General features: G+C 43.4%; 3 long non-coding RNA genes across 3 annotated transcripts in view; 2 read left to right on the top strand and 1 right to left on the bottom strand.

The window, feature by feature from the left end:
• The window catches only part of LOC102151445, a 147,815-nt gene that overhangs the window by 54,562 nt on the left and 72,597 nt on the right, over positions 1-20,656 (top strand). The gene's annotated exons all lie outside the window — the stretch shown is intronic.
• LOC111097077 lies at positions 1,418-17,149 on the bottom strand. Its single transcript, XR_005363413.1, has 3 exons — positions 16,482-17,149; positions 14,162-14,326; positions 1,418-2,131 (listed from the first exon to the last, which is right to left on the bottom strand). It is a non-coding gene; the product is annotated as an uncharacterized LOC111097077 (long non-coding RNA).
• The window catches only part of LOC119872871, a 26,495-nt gene continuing 16,167 nt past the window's right edge, over positions 10,329-20,656 (top strand). The window contains exons 1-2 of the long non-coding RNA XR_005363412.1: positions 10,329-11,598; positions 16,083-16,771. This is a non-coding gene — a long non-coding RNA (uncharacterized LOC119872871). The remainder of the gene's footprint in view (positions 11,599-16,082; positions 16,772-20,656) is intronic.

Below are 20,656 nucleotides of genomic sequence, written 5' to 3'. Positions count from 1 at the left end.
ATCTGAAATAAATGAGTTGTCTTGGTCCCTCTATTTTTTCTGTTTCCATTATTTTCTAACTTAAACATTTCAGGACTAAGGATTAATATATTCTCTGTGCTGGGAACAGGCAAGTCATTCTGTAAACTATATTGGGAAATTAATGGACTTCCATTTGGGGAGAAGTAAACAAAAGTAGATAATATATATGCCTGTTTATCTATAGACACACAGTATTGGGAGCCTGAAGAATGGTTGAATAATTCTAAGCCAGGCTTGTCATTAGGTTAAAAAAACACAACCAGCCAACACCAATTTGGTTTTTTTCATGCTGTCAGCTGGAAGCTGAGAGAAGTAAAATGTTAAATTGAACCTAAAGGAGACTTGAAGTATTTTGAGGGATGTTTTAAGAAATTAAGAAGATGCTACATTTGCTCTCATGTTCTCCACCAAATCCACTCTACTTGCATATCAGTGAAGGCTGCTCTCAGATTCTGGGCTCCCAGAGGAAATTGGGAGGATTCCCTGCACCCATTGTGACTATGATCTTGTGGTTTAACAGGTATGCTTAGAAGATCTCTTCAGAATAACCCCCTGGATGGTTTGGGGGACAGAGAGAGCTAGAGGTAGCTAGAGGCAGCCAGAGGTTTTGCAGGCTCCTTTCATGGTGGGCACTTGACGGCAGGCAGGACCAACTGTGTTATCCACCACAGTGTTTGTTCTTCCTGGATCCAAAGTACAAACATTTCTCCTTAGCTTATTGTACAAGAACATTATAAGAAGCATCTGATCCACTTCTGTATAAATGTAGTTCTCATATCATGTATGGTATTTTGATTACTAACATTAGTATAGCACCCTACAGTTTGTAAAATACTCTCTCAGACACATGATCTTATTTGATCCAGTTATACACAAGCCTCATCAAAGAGAGCAACTAGGGTAGCCTGGGTGGCTCAGCGGTTTAGCGCCGCTTTCAGCCCGGGGCGTGATCCTAGAGACCCGGGATCAAGTCCCACATCGGGCTCCCTCCATGGAGCTTCCTTCTCCCTCTGCCTGCGTCTCTGCCTCTCTCTCTCTCTCCCTCTCTTTCTCTCTCTCTGTCTGTCTCTCATGAATAAATAAATAATATTTTAAAAAATTAAAAAAAAAAAAACACAAAGAGAGCAACTGTCATGAGCCATCAGGAAACAGTGGATGTACTGAAGTTCTCCAGAACTTGCTGTCAGGGAAACCCATCAGTACTATTTTATGAAGAATATCAGTTTATCTGATAACTGAAAAAAATTACAAGACAGTTTATACAGTATGAACCCATTAATGCAAAAAAACTATGAATATAGCTATATATGTATAGAGATGGCTTTATTTGTATACTATACTCACATAAATATATAGATATATGTATATGTACATACATTCAAATGTTTGTGTATAATTTTATAATGAGCATTATTTTTGTTATTTGTTACATATTTATAATATTCATATTACATTTTATAATTAAGCATTACAATAAAGTATATTTCAGAAAAAAGCTTATTGTAGTTATCATGTTGCAATGTACACAAATATCAAATCATTATGTTATATACCTGAAACTAATATAATTTTGTATGTCACTTATACCTCAATCATAGATAAGTATGTAAGTCAATAGAATAATAGATTGATAAATAATCTGGGGTGAAAAAAGAAAGAAGAGAGATAGCAAATTAGAGTTGGCATTTCTTTTCCTCACTCTCACTCAAGGGAAGAAAGGTGATTGTTATGTTGTAAAGGCCTACATTGTGCTGTATTTGAAAGACAGGCCTTAGAAGAGAGAAGGACTCTGACAGGAAGGCAAGGACCACACTCCAGTAGTTTTGTGTCACTGGCCTTATACAAACCAGATGCTTGCCAAGGGTTAGAGCTTGAGAGCTGTGATGAGAGCTGTGTTGTCAAAGAAAGATATCTTCTGTCCCTGAAAGTAACTCAAACTCATCCACAGGTGGTCCAGTCCACAAGTGAGTCAGAGGATCAAAAGTATCAGACTTTACGTATGTTTTCTCTGGCCAGCTTCGCAGATAGCCCCGGGCTTACACATCTTAGCTCGAAAACAGAAATTGATGGCAACTCCTGTGTCAGCTTCCAAGGAGGTGATGCAGTGTAGCTGAAGAATAGAGCATTCGAGTCAGGCATTTTTGCGTTTGAACATCTGCATTACTGCTTACTTACATGTGTCCACAGGCATGATCTTAAGCTCTCTGAGCTCCATTTCTCTGGTAAATGCGACCAATAATACCTGTATCAGAGGATTATTTCATGGACACACCTCAAGTTTCGCTCTATAGAAATGATGCTGAATTGCTGGTTGTCAGAGCTAGGATGCACACAGGGTGACCAATCAGACTTTGCCAGTATCCCACATTCACTGCATCAGATTGAATTTCTGTCACTTTGTGTACGTTATAGGGTCACTCCTGTGGCATCTGCAAGTATGAATAAATTGAGTGTGTTTTCTTTAATAGGAAATAGCGCTGTTCGTCAATTCTTCTACAAACAAATGAATATGCTAGAGGTTGAGATTCTGCAAATAAACCCCACATTTCTCTAAAATGAAGGATACTTTGAGAGTCCACTAGATGTAGGAAAAAGACTCCCACAATTGGCTCCCTTTGCTGTTCTAATAAAATCTTCATTAGTCCTCCCCACTCCCATCCCAACCTGTACACTTCCACAGACCAAGAATAACATACCTAGTGAAGTGGACCCTGAAAAACATGACTGTCTTCCTAACCATCTGGGAAATTCCTTAGAAAAAGGAGATTTTGGGGTGCAAGGAGATTCAATTTGCAAACGTTGTATAGTCCCTTTGGCCACCAATTTCCTCAGCAGTAAAAGAAAAAATTAAAGATCATTAAACTCTGTTATAGTTTTGACATGCGGGCAGCCCAGTAGCTCAACAGTTTAGTGCCGCCTTCAGCCCAGGGTGTGATCCTGGAGACGGGGGATCGAGTCCCATGTTGGGCTCCCTGCATGGAGCCTGCTTCTCCCTCTGCCTGTGTCTCTGACTCTCTCTCTCTGTGTCTCTCATGAATAAATAAATAAAATCTTTTTAAAAAAAGTTTTGACATGCTATGTCTCGAATCCTCTTCCTTGAGTGTTCCATCATGTATTCCCATTGTTCCACCTGCATTTGTGCAATAGCACCTCTTACCTGGGGTGTCTAGTCTTGTTTCTCCAAAACCATGCTACATGTAGGCTGCAAAATGATCTTTCCAAAATAACATCTACCTCTAGTGTTTTGGTGACTCTCCATTACCTCCAAGATAAATTCCAAATTCTCAGCACAACCCTCAAGGACTTGTCTACCTTCCCAGCATCATCTCCTATCAGATCACCTCTCATGCAACTCTGAGCAAACAGAACTTAGAGTTTCTCTCTTGCTTCCGTGCTTTGCATATACTGTTCTCTTTGAACGGAATGTTCCTCTCCATGAACACCCAACATTTCCTAAGCTAACTATTCCTTCAAAGTTAGCTCAAGTACCACATTCTCCAAAAGGCAATTAGATACCTCTCTTCTGCACCCCAATCAGACCACATGAAATAACTCTGTCATAGTACTTATCACACAGCATGAGTTTGTGTTTTCTAAAAAAAAAAAGGCTACCTTTCTGCTCTGGTGAAGGACTCAGTACTAGCAGCATTACTGGTATAGGTAAAACTCAGAGGAGGGGCAGGTATGCAGGTCCCTATTCTCCCTGGTTCTGGCAGAGAGGCAGGGTCAGGCTGCGGTGCAGTTGGATATGTCGTAGGGCAGTGCTCCTGAGGAGAAATTCCTTGTTGCTCTTCCTTTTTATAGGTCAGCTTGAGAGGAGCTTTGCTGGCTGGCAGGCAAGGAGGGAAGTATTTTGGGGTTCAGATACTGAGCAGTATGAGTTTAGGGTCCCACTACTTAGGGAAATGCTTGAAATGTCCAGCTAGAGGCCTGACATCTCCTAGTCCCATAGGAAATTGAGGTTTGGTACAGCCAGCCCCCCCTGTTGGAGCAAGAGGGAGCTAGCCCATTGCCAGGCAGCCTCAGAGAAAGCCCCTGAGGCCATTCATTGGTCAATCTTACTCATCACAGCATACTTCCTACTCATATTCCCCCAAATCGAGCTAAGTAGCTAATACATTAAAGGTACTCACTAGGGGCCCCTGGGTGGCTCAGTAGTTAAACAACTGACTCTTGATTTCAGCTCAGGTCATGATCTTGGGGTCATGAGATCAAGCCCTGAGGTGGGTTCCAAGCTGAGTGTGGAGACTGCTTAAAACTCTCTCTTTCCCTCTGCCACCCCCTGCCCTCATCTTCAGTGTGTGTGCACTCTTTCTAAAAAAATTTAAAAAAAAAAGTATTCAATAAACAACTATAGCTACCACTTACTAAGTACCTATTGTATGCAGGTAACTTGACATTTTATTACTAGTTCTCACAATGACTGTGCAAGATAGGTATTATTAGCTCCACTTTATAGATGGGGAAATGGAAGCTAGAGAAGGCTAAGTGACTTACCTAAGATCATACAACTAGTGCAAGGTGGAGTTGGAATCTGAACCCACATTTCTATGATTCCAAAACCAGTGCTCTGGTCCCCAAGTTGTGTAGCCCTCCTGTATGAAGCACATAGACCGACATTCCCCTCACCTCTCTTTCTTTCCCTATTTCTAGTTCTGTCCCTATCTCTGTCTCCATCTCTCTCTTGTCTAAGGGTAGGCACTCCTCACTTCTTTTCCTGAAGCTCAGGCCTGGAGTGCCCTCCTACTGGATGTGCTTTTTTCCAGTGGGGCCTCCTGACTCATCTGCACTCTTACAGGCTGGCCTGGAGCCGTTTTCTTTATCTACTCCTGGTCTAATCTGATCTCTATTTTCCGAACCCAGTATGTACCTGAAAAGCAGTGCTTATCTGCTGTTTGTAAAAGCTCCAAGTAAGATGAAAGGTAAATTAGGAGCAGGAACAATGTGGAAGCTAAGAGACAGGAGCCAAACTTGGTTCCTTGGCAAGGCTGTTGGAGACAGAATGTGACCCAAGGTCGGTCAAGCCTGGCCTCTGAAGCAGGAAAGGCCTCTGGCCTTCTCACTCAGCAAGATGTCCAGGGAACAACCCAGAACGTGATCACTCTGTCAGAGCCAGCTTCTGTATTCCCCCAGGGACTTGTAAACCCTAACAATCACTATCTCCCTCCCCCTCCTCCTCATGAAAAGCATTTATTAAATAGCCTAATTATTAAACAAAGCAGGTGGAAAAGAAAGGTGGGAAATTGGAAGGTTAAACTGAGCTTTTTAAAAAGCCAGAAAAATGACTCAGTGTGTGTAACACCTCATTTAGAGAATAAAGTGGATGTTCTAGATCTAGCCAGGTGCATTGTTGAACCTGTAGCAGAGAGATATGGAAACAGACCATTTTTTTCCTCTCTCAGTCATAAACACTGTGAGCTCAGAGCTGAACTGGCAAGCTTCTAGAATAAATTCAGGGGATTTACTTTCTCAAGAAGGGCAGAAAACTGACAGAATCAGAGGAAAGAAAAAAATATAGTGTCTGTTCCAGTCACTGTTTGGAATATGGAAAGACATTTTATTATCAAATTAACTAGACTGTAAGCTCCTTGAGGTAAGAAGTTGTGCTCTATTTATTTTTGAGTTCTAAGATGGGGTCCAGTGCCTGGCGTATAGTGGGTGCTCAATAAACATTTGCTAGAAGAAAACTCCAGGCAGGAGCTGAGTCTCCTACCACTTTGTACTCCCCTCGGTGCCCAGCTCTAGGGAATGAGTGATGGGGACATTAACGCAGTCTTAGATCCACCTTTGAAGGAAAGCATAGATGCCTTTGCAAGTGGTGCTATAATTTCCCTAATTATCCAAAAAGTCTGTGGTCAGTTCCTAATATCATCTTGATTTTACCTCCTTAGTAGACAAAACTCTTGCTAAATGAATCTGGCTGCTAAAAGGAGACCGTTCTGGTGGCTTTTCTTCATCCTCCTGACAAGTCAAACAGTCCTGAACATCTAGAGCCATCAGAGCATTTCTTCTGGTCTTGTCTGAGTACAGGTCAGGCTCCTGGAATTCCTGTGAAAACTGGTTTAGTTTGCCTCCAGCTTTTCTGGTTTCCTCCCTTCTAATCTCTCCTCTCCTCCTCACTCTTTCTTTGGCTTGCCTTAGCTGACTTTTGACTCTTTTTCTTTCAGCAGCTCCACCTTCCACCAATCCAGCTTATCTTCTCTCCCTCAGTTTAGCACATCTGCAGAGGGTCACATCTGGATCATATGAATTGCCAGGAAAGGACACAGAGTGTGCAGGGAAACTGAGGCAGAAGCAGGGAGAGGCAAGAGCTTTTCTCCCGAGGGTCCCTGGTGGGGACAAGTGGGGCATTCTTTTCCTCTCGTATATGGAGACAGATGCAGGTCATTCTCTTGGGAGGCAAAGTGCATCCTGATATAATAGTTCCCTTCACAAACACATAAAACCTCCTTATTTCCTAGCAGAAAGACAGAAACTCCAAAAGATTGGGAGACCACCCCCTCCTGGCTCAGCAAGGTACTCCTCCCCCAGGCTCTCCTCATGGGACCCGGACCTCTACCCTGGCATTTATCATTTATCATACTGTGATAGTTATTTGCTTATGTATCATTTTCTACTCAACGTTCTCTGTGCTCCCTGAGGGAAGAAACTATGTCTTTCATCTTTGCAATTTTCAAGGATAAAGCCTTGCTGAATTAACTTGCCCAAGGTCACCCAGCTAATAGGAGGCTGAGCTGGAGGCTGAGCTGTGAGCAGAACCAAATCCTCAGTCCCTTCAAATCCCATATCCTTGCTGTCCTAACACAAGTGGACGGCAGATCTGTAAAAGAAGCCAATCAAGTTTATGAACTATACTGAGAGATTTTTCTTTTCAAGTTTTATTTTCCTTTGGTTGGGAACTCTAGCCAGATACTCAGAGCTGAGCCAGGGTAACATCTATGTCCTTGCTCCTGAAATAGCTGAATTCATCACCTCTTCAGAGGGGAAAGCTTTTTATTTATTCATGAGAGACACAGAGGGAGGCAGAGACACAGGCAGAGGGAGAACAGGATGTGGGACTCGATCCCGATCCCGGGTCTCCAAGATCACGCCCTGGGCTGAAGGCAAAAGTTTTGTCTACTAAGGAGGCGCTAAACCGCTGAGCCACCCAGGCTGCCCAGAGGGGGATGCTTTGTCAGGAAAGGGAAGGCTGCAAATCTCCAGGTATGGCTTTCAAGCTTGCTCCTACCCTCCTGCCAGGTAAGAACAAACACTTTGAAGTAATTTGAGGATGACCTGGAAGAAGTGTCAAAGGCTTTGATCTGTGGTTCTTAAAACATTGGAGAGTTTTCTGATCTTGTTGGTTCTGAACAAGAACCAAGTTCTGGATGAAATGAAGGAGGCCACTGTGAAGAAAGAGGTACCTAGCATTGCTCCCAAGGGTGGAAGAGATTGCCTAGTTCTCCACGTACATTCTTCTTTTCCATAGAGTTGGTATCTCAGGTTTGAGGGAAAAGAGATAGCCTTTTTTTTTTTTTTTTTTTTTTGCAGAAAAATGTTTTTCTAACTCCAATGGCATAACTATATAGTCCAAGAGTAATGTACCTGGGAAGCACAGTTAAAATTCTCAGGTGGGTGAAAGAGCCACCACCCTGGGCATTTGTCGGTAAACACTTCACTTCTGTTTCGGAAGCATATGAAAAAATAACAATTTATTATGTATTAGTGCTTTTAAATTTGTAAAGTGTCCTGAAGCTCTGTGTTTTCCCCTTTTAAAAGAAGCACCTATAGAAACCCCTCAAAAGCATAAATATTAAAAAAAAAAAAGCATAAATATTTAGCTTCACAAGCTTTGGAAATGGCATGGATGTTTCAAGAATAAAATAACCAATTTTCCTCCAACGTCAAGAATTTATTTTAAAAAAAAAAGAATTTATGAGAGGTGATACTTAAATCAATGAGTTTAGCACATCACTTGGCAAAGTATTTATTGGCCACTTTAGCCAGTATCTAATATGGAGCCTGCTACACAGAAGGCATCTGACAAAAAAATGTGTTGAGTGACTGAATTAAGATGTATTGTTCGGTCCTACCTATATATTATTAAGTTCCTTTTTGTTTTTTAAGAGATTTTATTTATTTACTCATAAGAGACACAGAGAGAGAGGCAGAGACATAGGTAGAGGGAGAAGCGGGCTCCCTACAGGGAGCCTGATGTGGGACTCGATTCCAGGACCCCAGGATCATGCCCTGAGCCAAAGGCAGACACTCAACCCCTGGGCCACCCAGGAGCCCCCTATTTTTCAGTTTCTTCAGCTTTATTCTCTTTTTCTCATGAATGAATTTCCTGAATTTTTTTCTCATTTAATTTTATTTTTTCCTTTAATTTAAAAAGTACTCTATAGGCTTGTTGTAAAACAGACAAACAAAAAGCAAAAACATATAAAATTAAAATTAAAATCCATACTTTACTATGTTCTCTTCAGCGGTAACCATGTGGACCATGTGGTACGTATTTTTATTACAAAGGTAGGAGCATACAATATATATTTATTTGCTCTCCGGTTTGTCTTATTCTTTTGAATGGCCTCTTTGTATTTGTCAGCATATGTAACAGACACTGTTGATGCTTTACTCATATCCCCTCAGAAACCCCCATCATTTCCACGTAGAACAGCATGACTTCTCAAGTCCAGGGTTTTCCATTCTTCTTGGATATATAGCTCCTTCCAGCCACTGAAACCAATTTGCCCTTGGACAGTTGATTGCAAGTACTTGGGAATTAATGTCTCTGTGAGAAACAGGCTTTAACAATGCCTAAAAGTTGTAGGAGTATAAATACCCCAGTTCCTTGGCCCCTCGGCTCAGGTATTTCTGAGGCATGTGCTTTACACTGTTTGTTTGGTTTCCCTGAAAGATTTAACTCTAGCTACTCCCCCAGGACAGCTAGCTTAATAACAAAGCCTTTACTGGCTCTGTAGGTTCCCTTCATCACTTCCCCAATTCTCTACTTACACTTCCCAAACATCTTGTGCTCCAATCCTAGTCACAAGATCTGCTTCCAAAAGAACATAAAGACGCATGAATATGCTTCGTTTATTTAATCATTTTCTTATTAACAAACTTTTTTTTTTTAATTTTCAATACAAATAACACTGCAATAGAATTTTTATCCATGTGGATTAAGCATGTGCCCATAGTCCTGAATTGTAATTGCTACATTCAAGGGAACCACACATTCAGTATTTAAGATACTGCTAAACTGGACTCCAAAATAGCTTTATTAATAATATCCTTGCCAACAGTTTGTTGGTATTGCATCTTATCCCCACCTCTTGCCAAACTAGAGCTATAAGCATTTGAATTTTTTTCTGATTAGTTAGATAAAAATAGATGTATCATATTTTAATTTGTGTTTTTTTAGGTTAATTAGGATCAACATCGCAGCATTTCAGGTAGTTATCAGTTGATAGGAGAAAATACACGCAACACACACACACCTAATGTAAGATAAAGTAAGGTCTGGATTTCATTAGCCAATGATGCAAAATATTATGAGGGTGGTGTGGCCACACAGAGCAAAGACAGATATCTCAGCACAGCTTTCCCCAGCCCCTAGGGAGTGAAGTGGGGCACACTATGCCTACCAAGGCAGTCAAGTCAGATGTGGAAAAATTCGTCTTATTATGCCTTCACCTTACTCTACTCAGGGTTCTTGTCATCTTTATACACACAAGCCATATTTCTGTCTAAAGGAAGGTCTATCAATCATGGGCTTTCTTGGTTTTTGAAATAAACTTAACAAGGCCAGGTCTACCTGAACCAAAGCTCTGCCTACACCTTTCCAGCTTTCTAGAAAGCCCATTTTCCTGAGACCATCCCTGGCCTATGATTTAATACTCTCATCTGAATGGTTCTGAAACTGAGTGTGGTCTGAAAACCACAATTAAAAACCATCTGCTCATGTGCTCAGTGATGTTTTGTATTCCTAATGTAATTGACCAGTTCAGTTTCTATCTTTTTTCTGCTTTTCTATTGACTTACTTGTATTTTTGTGTATTTATTTATTGAAATTTTTTATATATTGTGGATATCAACCCTTTGTTTGCTACGTATGTTACAAACATTTTCTCTTAATCTGCTGTTTTTCATTTGCCTTTGTTTAAAATGTTTTTAAATTTCAATACTTATTAGACAATGATATTAAGGAATTGTTAACCATTTTTTAGGTGTGAAAAGCTTTGTGATTATGTTTTTCTTTTTTTTTTTAAGATTTTATTTACTTATTTGACAGAGACAGAGCACAAGCAGGGGGAACGGCAGGCAAACAGAGGGAGAAGCGGGCTCACCGCTGAGCAGAGAGCCCAATGAGGGGCTCAATCCCTGACCCTGAAATCATGACCCCAGCAGAAGGCAGATGCTTAACTGACTGAGCCACCCAGGTGCCGCTGTGATTATGTTTTAAAGGGCCCTTTTCTTGGAGACATGCATCCTGAAATACAGAAGAAATAACCCAATGCCTGAGATGTGCTTCAAAAAAACAAAGACAGGAGGGGGCAAGTGGGTTGTGGGTAATTGATGGTCAGAGCTGTGTACTGGGCACACAGGGTTCACTGTACTATTCTGTGGACTGCTACCGCACATTCAAAATTCTTTTTAATTCAAAATCATAGAAAGGGACCGGGTAAGGTCTGATTTCCTACTCCCACTGTCAGCACAGTCCCAGATTTCTCCCCCTGGACCAACCCCACAATGTGAGGAGCCTTACATCTGAATCATCCCTGCTTCCCACAAAAACTGCGGCAGGAGAGGTTTCAGGATAGACAAATGCTTTAATGACAGTCCCAATGGCAGCTTCACACTCCTCAATGGCTCAGTGACTTGCGACTGTCGTGCAGGTGGTGAAGGACGATCTGGATGCTGGAAAGTGTGCTCAAGTGCCAGATCCAGCAGGGCTTGTGCTTGCATTTGATGTTGTTCGGCTGATACTCGTTTCCCTGCACTTTTCTCCAGTTCTGTTGTGTGGTGGGGAGTCCTGAGCTGTGGGGGAGCCCCAGCTAGACCTGGAGCTGGAGCCACCTGACAGGCCTAACTGGAGACCTCAGGATCTGACCAAGTGTTTACAGTGGTTTTTAATTTTATTCAGTCAGTCATATCTGTAGATATTTCCACTTATAATTTAGGGTTCTGTGTCTTGCTTAGAAAGGTTATTTGTTCCAAGCTTCATCATGAAAATATTCTCCAATCTTTTCTTCTAGCTTATTTATTTATTTATTTATTTTGCGTTTTTGTTGTTGTTACTGTTGGTTTTGTTCATTTCTTTATGTCTAGATCCTTAATCCATCCAGAATTCATTTTCGTGGACGATGTGAAGAATACATCTTCCTAGAGAATTTTATCATGTTTGGCTGCTACTACAAGTGAGATATTTTCCCCAGTGCATTTTCAGAGTTGTTAATGCTGGCCTATGGACTACATGCTTACTCTGAAGATTGAATTTCATCATCTCTCACTGTCTCATCTCAATAAGGACTAGATGTTTGTGTTGAAGGAAGATCCTCTCAGACTGCTCAGCATGCCAGCTATGTAGCTATTAAGGTGATTCTCTTGGCTTTTGTTTCCTCATCTGTTAAATGGGAAACTTGGACGACCAAATGCTCTTTGCAGTCCCTTTCTGCATTAATAATGCTAAGGTTTTAAGTAACTTTTCTTTCTGGCCAAAGAGTAGTTCCATTTGAAAAGGGAGAAAATGGAACCCTGTAGCTCTGTTTGCTAAAAGGCACCGAGCCTCTTCACATTTGAAAATGATACCAAGGGTGATGAAGATTAGCATCTCCCGCTCTTGGATTCAATACTTTGGCTATATTTAGCTAGATCTAGCACCTGTGGGAATGGGACACTTGCAATACAGAGCTAAGAAGAGCAGGGTAAGGCAGCCATTCTGCATTTATTTGCTGACTTTCTGTGAAATACTTTGCTTCTTTCCAAAGAAGGGGCAAGGGGGATGCAGCAATGATCTCCTGCCTTTTTTTTTTTTTTAAGAATTTATTTATTTATTCATGAGAGACACAGAGAAAGAGGCAGAGACATAGGCAGAGGGAGAAGCAGGCTCCCTGTAGGGAGCCCAATGTGGGACTTGATCCCAGGACCCAGGGATCACGCCCTGAGCCAAAGATAGACGTTCAACCACTGAGCCACCGAGGTGCCCCTATCTCTCTGCTTCTAAGAAACTCTTTTTCTAGTGACCTGGCATTATAGAGTTGGCTAAGCCTGATCTGGAGGCAACCCACCCATGACCAGGGGGTTCTGTATGGAAGTATGGGAACCCATATACCTGGTGCTGTCTCCCAAGTGGTTTCAACTGTAAATTCATGGGAAAGTTTGATGTTTAGCTAAGAGAAACACGAATATTCATTGGGTGTCAGATGACCTATAATTTCTACCAAACTTCTAGGTCAGCCTTGATTTGTGTTATACTTCTATCATTTACTTTAAAATCTCAGCATAGTTAATAAGATATATATGTCATCTACACCGTAGGGATAGTTAATTAACATTTGGAGTCCTCTGAAGGAGATTCACTCTTCAGAGATGAATACCCGTGGAAGACTCTAAACAGAACTCTAAGCAAAAAAGACTCTAGCAAGAGAAGGGTACCACAACAACTTCAACTATCTTTATCTATGTTAACATCAGAGGGCTTGTTAATTTGTATAGTAAATGTTTGATATTAGTTTTCACTGGCAAAATAAGTTGTGTTCAAGGTGGGTGCATTGGCTGGGAATACTGGGTAAGCACTTGCACCTTTGCCCAAACAGTTCCGTATCTTATGCCCTTCAGGATGGTCCAGGCCAAGAATCAGTTTAAACCACTTACAAATGTTCAGTTACCTGATCCCAACTAGAAGGTTGGTTTAATCCTGCCATGTTCCGGGATCCTTGAGTGGCTCACCGGTTTAGTGCCTGCCTTCAGCCCAGGGCCTGATCCTGGAGTCCCGGGATCAAATCCCTACATCAGGCTCCCTGCATGGAGCCTGCTTCTCCCTCTACCTGAGTCTCTGCCTCTCTCTCTGTGTGTGTCTCTCATGAATAAATAAAATCTTAAAAAAAAAAAAATTCTACCGCATTTTAATGGCAGGTCTAATAGTTACTGTAATTTGGAAGCAGTGATGAGTGTAAAAAATATTTCAAGATAACAACAGTGTAGTGATATGAAATAGCTATGATTTCTATTGGTGACAAAGACACAAGTTCTTCAAGTAGTACTACAGTTGATTGCCTACATCATTAGTGAAGAAAATGCTAAACTCAGAAGTTAGTAAAAACTTAAAAATAAGAAAAAGTAAGAAGTTAGTAAAAAGGAAGTAGTAAAAATAAAGTTTCTTTTTAAAATTTATTTATTTTTTTTTAAAGATTTTATTTATTTATTCATGAGAGACATACAGAGAGAGGCAGAGGGAGAAGTAGAGGGAGAAGCAGGCTCCCCATGGGGAGCCCGAGATGAGGGACTCTATCCTGGGACTCCAGGATTGCACCCTGAGCTGAAGGCAGATGCTCAACCACGGAGCCACCCAGGTGTCCCTTAAGTTTCTTTTCATTCAAAAACATAAAGTCTCTGAATTCTATTCACTGACCTCTGAGGGGGCCATAGAGTTAAGATACAAACTCCCATGCCCCGCCTACTAAATGTTTGATTCTAGAGAACCCCTCCAAAGGGCCTCATTGCTAATGGTGCCCATCATGAGAATGCCAGTGTCCTGACCAACAGGGTCTCTCCTTGGAGATATCAGAGCAGGCTGTGGCACTAAGCCCCACATAGAATGTCCCTAATTCTGTGTTGCTTGTCCCCATGGTACCCACAAAGGCCTTGCAGGAGCAAGTTCTTCATCTACTATGAGCTGTACAAAAACACAGACAAGCTTCAGTGAGGTATTGGCTTGGATGAGAAAGTTGTCCTTTCTCACTAAATCCAGTTTTTTCCTAAAGAAGCATAACAGAGACCTCTATCAGACTCCAACATAAAAACACTCATTCACTTCACCACTCAGAGCACTTTTCCCTTACAACTACTGTATCTCTACATTTACATAATAAATGGGCCATTTCATTGGTTTTCCCAGAACTAAGTAACCATCTGTCCTAAAGCTATATCCAAGTCTTACCTCTTGCAGAACCCAAGTCTCACTTAGGGACTCTTGAAAATCTGGGTTTATTGTTGGTTCGCCATATGTCTTCTATTCTCTTCACAAAGATTTCAAAAGTCTTCAAGTCAAAACTCAGTCCCACCTCAAGCATCCCAAGCAGTCTTTGAAGCACATAGTCCAGCCCTGTGAGGATGGCACAGAGAGATCTCCTTCCCCTACCTGTATCATTGGTGGCCATCACCCCCATACCACCCAGTGCCCTGATGCTAGTTTCACAGAAGATCAGCAGGAAGGTTCCACTCATGGGGTGCAATCTGGCCAGGGTACTAGAAGAAGATAGGACTGGAGAATGAGAAAGGCAGAAAGCTGGCTTCCTCCACTTCCAGCTCCTTCTCTCTCCCTATTCCCAGGCAAGGAAGGAATCTGGTCCTCTAAGGCACCGTGTTCTGGGTAACTTAGAAGGAAAGCAAGTACAGAATCAATCTAAACGCACGTGCTGTCCCTGCCAGCACCTCTTTGTAGGATAGGCTGCCCTAGGCGTGAGGAGCCTGTGGGAGAAAGTTGTGCAGAGGCTGTGAAGGAGGAACTAGGTAGGATCTCCACCTTCCCAGCTCCTGGGGGGTGCTCACTAGCCACATTGGTGGTACTGGCATCAGGAGGGGTGGGAAAGCAGGCCTGGCCCTCCCTGGGTGCCTCTGCACTCAGCCAGGACAGACTGTGCACAGGCTTGCTACTACCCTGGGCATTCCTACTTCATCTGGGGGTGGAATTTATTATCACTTTGTCTTGTTACCTAAACGTGGCATGAAAAGAGAATAAAGAGGGGAAACCCTTTCCAGGAAAATATCCTTTCTTTCCCAGATTCACAGACTCCTTACCCTTTACAACATCTGATTTGACACCTCCCAATTTCTCCAGACTTAGGATCTTTCTTCTAAGCAATCCCCTCCAGGGTCCCCCCGCCCCCGCCCCACCCCAGAAGTTTTTCCTCCAGAAGTATTACCATGAGGGAAGCATCAAGGTGTTAACTCTCCCACCCCTGCTTACAAATAACCACAATTAACCTGTACTGAAACAAAGGATTCCATCTATAGAAACTCATTTGTTTCCTTCTCTGCAGCTGGCTGGGCTGGTGACCGGGAGCCGGAGCCTTCTCAGTCACTTTTTTCTTAAATGTTCCAGGAAATGACTAGTTCATTATAGTTAAAGTGTATGTTACCGGCCATCCCAGCCACCGGTCAACTCCTAGTATTTCCTGCTTTTTGTTCCATTCAAATACCAGAAGAGTGGTTTCACTTAGGCACTCCCTATCTGGGGCTTGAAGAGAACCCAGAGGCTATTTCCAGCCTGGGCCTCCCTTTGAGCTTTGCAAACCCCATCCCACTGTTGCCTCAAACTCCCCATCCTCTACAGTATCAGGAAGTTTAGGGCAAACAGTTCAGGCTCTGTTAAGAGCTGGACGTCCCACCACCACCCCACCACCAAAGTATGCATCTTGGAGCTTGGAGTCAGGAGGGCTCTGGCTGCCTACCTTCCTAGCTGTGTGATCTTGGACAAGTCAGTTAAATATTCTGAGCCTCAGAAGAGGGATAACGATAATACCATCTTGGAAGGTTTGCAGAGATTAAACCAAGTGGGTTTTGTAACTGGTGCTTAACAGACTTTAAAAGACTATTCAAATTGCAGCCGCATCATTTCTCAAAATGTAGGGCTAAAGAGGAGCTTCTCAGGGGCACCTGGATGTCTCAGTGGGTTAAACATCTGCCTTCAGCTCAGGTCATGATCTCCAGGTCCTGGGATCAAGTCCCAGGGATTGGCTCCCTGCACAGTGGGGAGTCTGCTTCTCCCTCTATCTCTCTCCTGCTTGTGGGCTCTCTCTATCAAATAAATAAATAAAATCTAAAAATAAATAAAAAATAAATAAAAAGGATCTGTTCAGAATTTTCGCCAGGAGTCCAGAATGTCAGCAACTGCTGTGGCACTGAAGAAGGACCCCCCACTGTTCCTTCCCCTCCCCCAGAAGGAGCCCCCAGGAGAGAAGACGAAAGCCCTGGAGCAGAAAGGGAAGGCCCTGCTTGACAACACCGAGTGGCTCATCAGGAAATCAGTCTCCCAGTGGTTCCCCTGCCTTCCACACGGTGGGAGCCCATGGCATGGCCCCAGCCCCCGGAGTGGCAGGAGAGAAAATCACCCAGTTTCAGTGTGACTGAACCCCACGCCTGGGCCCTCCCCCTCATGCCATCCTGCCCACTGTGCAGCCGGTTTCACTGGTGAGGTGACCGGCCAGGCTCCCCACAAAGGGTTAACCTGCAGGCTGTCCTCCTGGGCCCTTGCTTACCTGCAGTCCTGACTTCTAGTCACTGGCACGTAATTCTTTGGTTTGACAACTGCGCCTGAGCGTTCTAACCCCTGGCTGGCCCGGTGGAGTTTGTGTGACCACACTGAAAAGTGACTTCAGTGCTCGCGGTGGTAACTGGCGGGCACCACAGACTGTCCATGTGGAGCTGGGACAGACTGAGCCATTGGGACTCCGCAGCCCAGTTCTTTTCCTGTGGCTTCCTGCTGCTGCTGTGGCTGCTGTGCACCCTCGAGGAAGGCACCGGGCCCCAGGGCCCTCCTGGCTGATAGGTATGTGTGGGCTGTGGAGGCGGGGGTTTTCTCTTAGACATCCTTCCAGAAATAGCCAGGTATTTTCCGATGGCTCCTGGTGGAAAAAGCCCTGCTGCCACAGGGGCTTTGCCTGTGACACTCCTCAAGGTTCAGTGTCTACCGGGTTAACCCGACACAAGCCTTGCGAGGAGTATGTGGACACAAGCAAAGACCACCCAGTGTGGGCACAAGCAAAGAGCAGCAGCGGCTATTTATGCAGAGCCTGCTATGGCAAGGAGCTCAGCCACCATCGCCTGCTCTTGGCAGAGACTCAAAGACAAGTAGGAGAGCAGGAAAGCTCCACAGTGAAAACTAGAGAAGGTTTCAGGTACACTCCGGCTGGAAGTCGTTGGTGTGGCGGGCAGCCGGAGGTGGCATAACCAGGAGCAGGGCACATGGTGTGATTGGTTCAGAGAGTACATTTGGCTTTCTCTGGTTGGTCCTGAGTTGGAAGCTTAGGCAAAATTTAGGGAAGTGGGTGATTACGGGCTGATTACTACAGAGGTTGTGTTTTACCTTCCTGGGCTGGTTGCTGCAGGGGTTGGGGGTCAGGGTTCAATTTTTACATATGATCTGGCCATTGTTCATTTGCATGGTCAGTCTCTCAAGAATTTGAGAATCCTAGTTAGTCTGGATTGTCTGATATTATTTTGGGGTGACTAAATTGTGGCTCAGTAAATAATGTATGCACAAACAAAACGAGGCTGGAAACAACTAGAATGCCCAATTTTGCAGAGTAAAGAAAATTATGGAACACCCATGTTGTGCATCAGTTTGGAAAGGTTGTTTCTGCAGAGACTCTAAGGACATTGGAAATGTTTACCAATGTGCAGCAAACCCTGCCTCAGACCTGTGCCATGTCAATCTAGCAGTGGAGCTCAGCCGTTTTCTTAATTTTAACAAAAACTCATTCACCCAAGGCCTTTGAACAGAGCATGGAAGGATTTACATGCAGTCAAGTGTACCCAAACATGAATATCATTTCTCTGAGTCTCTTGGTCCCCAGGCTTCTTCCATGCTTCTGGCTTTGGTCTCCCAACATGCTCACAAACCTCCTCTTTTTTCTCTTCTGCCCTCTTTCTTCTCTGCCCCCACCCTTGAGAGGAAAACCAGATTCTTCTTATTATCTTCTGCACCCAATTCAACTCTCTCCAGTCCCCCTTCTTGCAAAAGCCACTCTCCCTGAACACATGCAAAAGCTCTATCGAAACCACAGAACTGCCCGTTGCGCTTCATTGGGCCCCCAGATTACATTGGCTCTGAGACCAGGCTCTTCTCATGGGCCCCCGAGTGCTGAGTAAGGGAGGGAGTCGGTGTGGGCAGGTGTTTTTTTCCAGTAATACAGGGTTGTCTGAAGATTAGAGATAGTGTACTGGAAAGTTCCTAGCAGGGGCCTTAGCCCTGGGATGGCCCCTGTTGTATCCAATAGCCCCAAAGGGAGCCTCCTGCAGGTCCTCTGAGTGCTCAGCATTCACACACAGAGGCCAGCTCTGTGGATCACTCCTCTGCTACTGGTTTTGGTACAATTTCACCCATCTATTCTCAAAGGCTAGGGCTTTCAGCCTCTGTGTTTAACCAATGTTCTCAGTCAGTGTCCTCTCCACTGTTTTTTTTTTTTTTTTTCCTAATGTTCATCCAAGAGGTTCTTATATTGACATCTCAGCAATAATTTTCTGTTGATAAGTTCTGAAGGCCCCATGAAAGTTATGCTTTTAACTTTTATTGTCTCATTTTTCTCTCTGCTGGGGCCCAGATATGTCCAGCCTTATCTAGAGAACCAGTGGGGAAGCCTATCAGGAAGCAATGTGTATGACGGACCAAGAGGCCAATGAGGAAGTTCTCTTTCCAAGGGAGACACTGGCAAACCCAAGCTGCCACTAATCATAATGCGTTTGACCTCTGAGGAAAGGAGTGGTTTTGAGCAACAGCTGGTGTATGCCTCCCAGCTTGTTCCCATCCAGCATCCTGTGGGTGTGACCACATCCTAAGAAGAGAGGGCTGGAATGGCGAAGAGCAGAATCAGGCACAGTCATGCAAAATTTCCTTAAGATATTGGGGGCACACAAGTAGCACTTCGGGGAGAAGCAGAAGTGAAGGTAGATAAGGAACACACCTCAATTTGCAGAGCCAGCCGGGACCAGGGTCATAGAAGCAACTCCAGCAGGTGGATTCTCATCCTAGGAAGCAAGAGCCCAGTGAGGTGGCCTAGCACAGAAGCACGAGTCAACTTTAATGGACAACGATGGTGTCTTTGGTGAAAACCTAAAGCTTCTGGGAGTGGCAGCAGTGGTGCCCTCAGTGCCGTTAACTCACTATTGACATCACTGGCTTCAAGTAAAAGACAGTACCACTAGCTCAGATACTACCTTCTTCGTAGCACAGTGGACCTTCCTATTGGAGAAGGACTGGGGGTTTTATTTTATTTTATTTATTTATTTATTTATTTATTTATTTATTTATTTATTTATTTTATGATAATCTCACAGAGAGAGAGAGAAAGAGGCAGAGACACAGGCAGAGGGAGAAGCAGGCTCCATGCACCGGGAGCCCGATGTGGGATTCGATCCCGGGTCTCCAGGATCGCACCCTGGGCCAAAGGCAGGCGCCAAACCGCTGCGCCACCCAGGGATCCCGACTGCGGGTTTTAAATGCCTAAGTGCCAGGTTCTCTACTAAGGTGTGGAGGTTTCTCCATTTAAGTCTTTTAACTTCTTAAGAACCATATTTTGTGTTTTTTTTTTTAATACTACTTAAAGCTATCCATATTTTTAAGGAACAATAAAACATTTTTCTACCCTTTGGAAGCTGGATCTCGGCAGGAAGTCTTGACACTTTCCCAGAGTGAATGCCACTCTCATTCAATTACACTCTGACTCACCAAGTTTCCTTCTGTCTTGACAGTCTATCCAGCTCATGGCCCACCATCCACAAAATACACAGTCTGCCTAAAATATTAAAGTTTCCCTTTTCTAGAATTTTGTTGCCCTTACAACTAACATTGACACTTAAACACATGGGGCCTTGTTTTGGGGACCTTAGGTTTTTCACTCCAGTGAAGGGGGAGGGACCGTCTTTTAGACCTCCACAGAACCTAATGCAGCACAAGCCCTAAGTAGATGGCCTAGTCATAGTTACTCAATTAACTTTCTGGGCAAGGTGTTTAAGCTCAGGCTTGCTGCATTCATGACCCTTTCTTCCCAGAGCAGGTCTGCGGCTAAAAAAAGATGGCTGGAAACACTACTGTGCTCTGTCTGGCCTGGATGAAAATAGAGCACTTTTCTACCAAGCTCATTGGGAAGGAAGGTTGATACGTGTGTTGTAGGTTAGAGAACTGGGAGGGGGTGAGGGAGTCAGGGAGGTGACACAACATTTATTTCTACTTCCTTATATGCTGCTTAGTAAATATAGTTAAGTTCTTATCATATGTTTGGTGTATATCTTTCCTCTTAGGTTAGCCATAAAGTTCTCAAAAGACAGGGACCATGTTTTATACTGAGAGTTCTGTATTTCAAGCCAGGCCCAACGATAAGACCATGTATTTATGTAATCATTTAAAATAATTACCCAAGTTTAATTGTTTAATTAAATTACACAACTTAAAAAAAAAATTACACAACTTAAGGTATTTTCTGATTTATTGCCTCGTTTGCTCCTGGTTATCGTAAATAACTAAGGCTCCAAATACTTGGTTCAGGACTCACTCTCCTACCAAATCCAGAAGGAGGTTTGAAGATGCCCCTTAGGGTTCTTGTGTGTTGTTATGTACCCAGCAACCATTTTTCTCACTTGAAATTAATTCGGGGCACAATTCAGTGCCCACTGCTAAGAATGGCCCCTTACAAGTGCTACTAATCTTGGCCAGTGT

The sequence above is a fragment of the Canis lupus genome, chromosome 8 (assembly GCF_011100685.1).
Source record: "Canis lupus familiaris isolate Mischka breed German Shepherd chromosome 8, alternate assembly UU_Cfam_GSD_1.0, whole genome shotgun sequence".
In the NCBI taxonomy this organism is placed as follows: domain Eukaryota; kingdom Metazoa; phylum Chordata; class Mammalia; order Carnivora; family Canidae; genus Canis; species Canis lupus.
The sequence above is the reverse complement of the archived record's forward strand: the minus strand, read 5'-3'. Positions and strand labels throughout refer to the sequence as shown.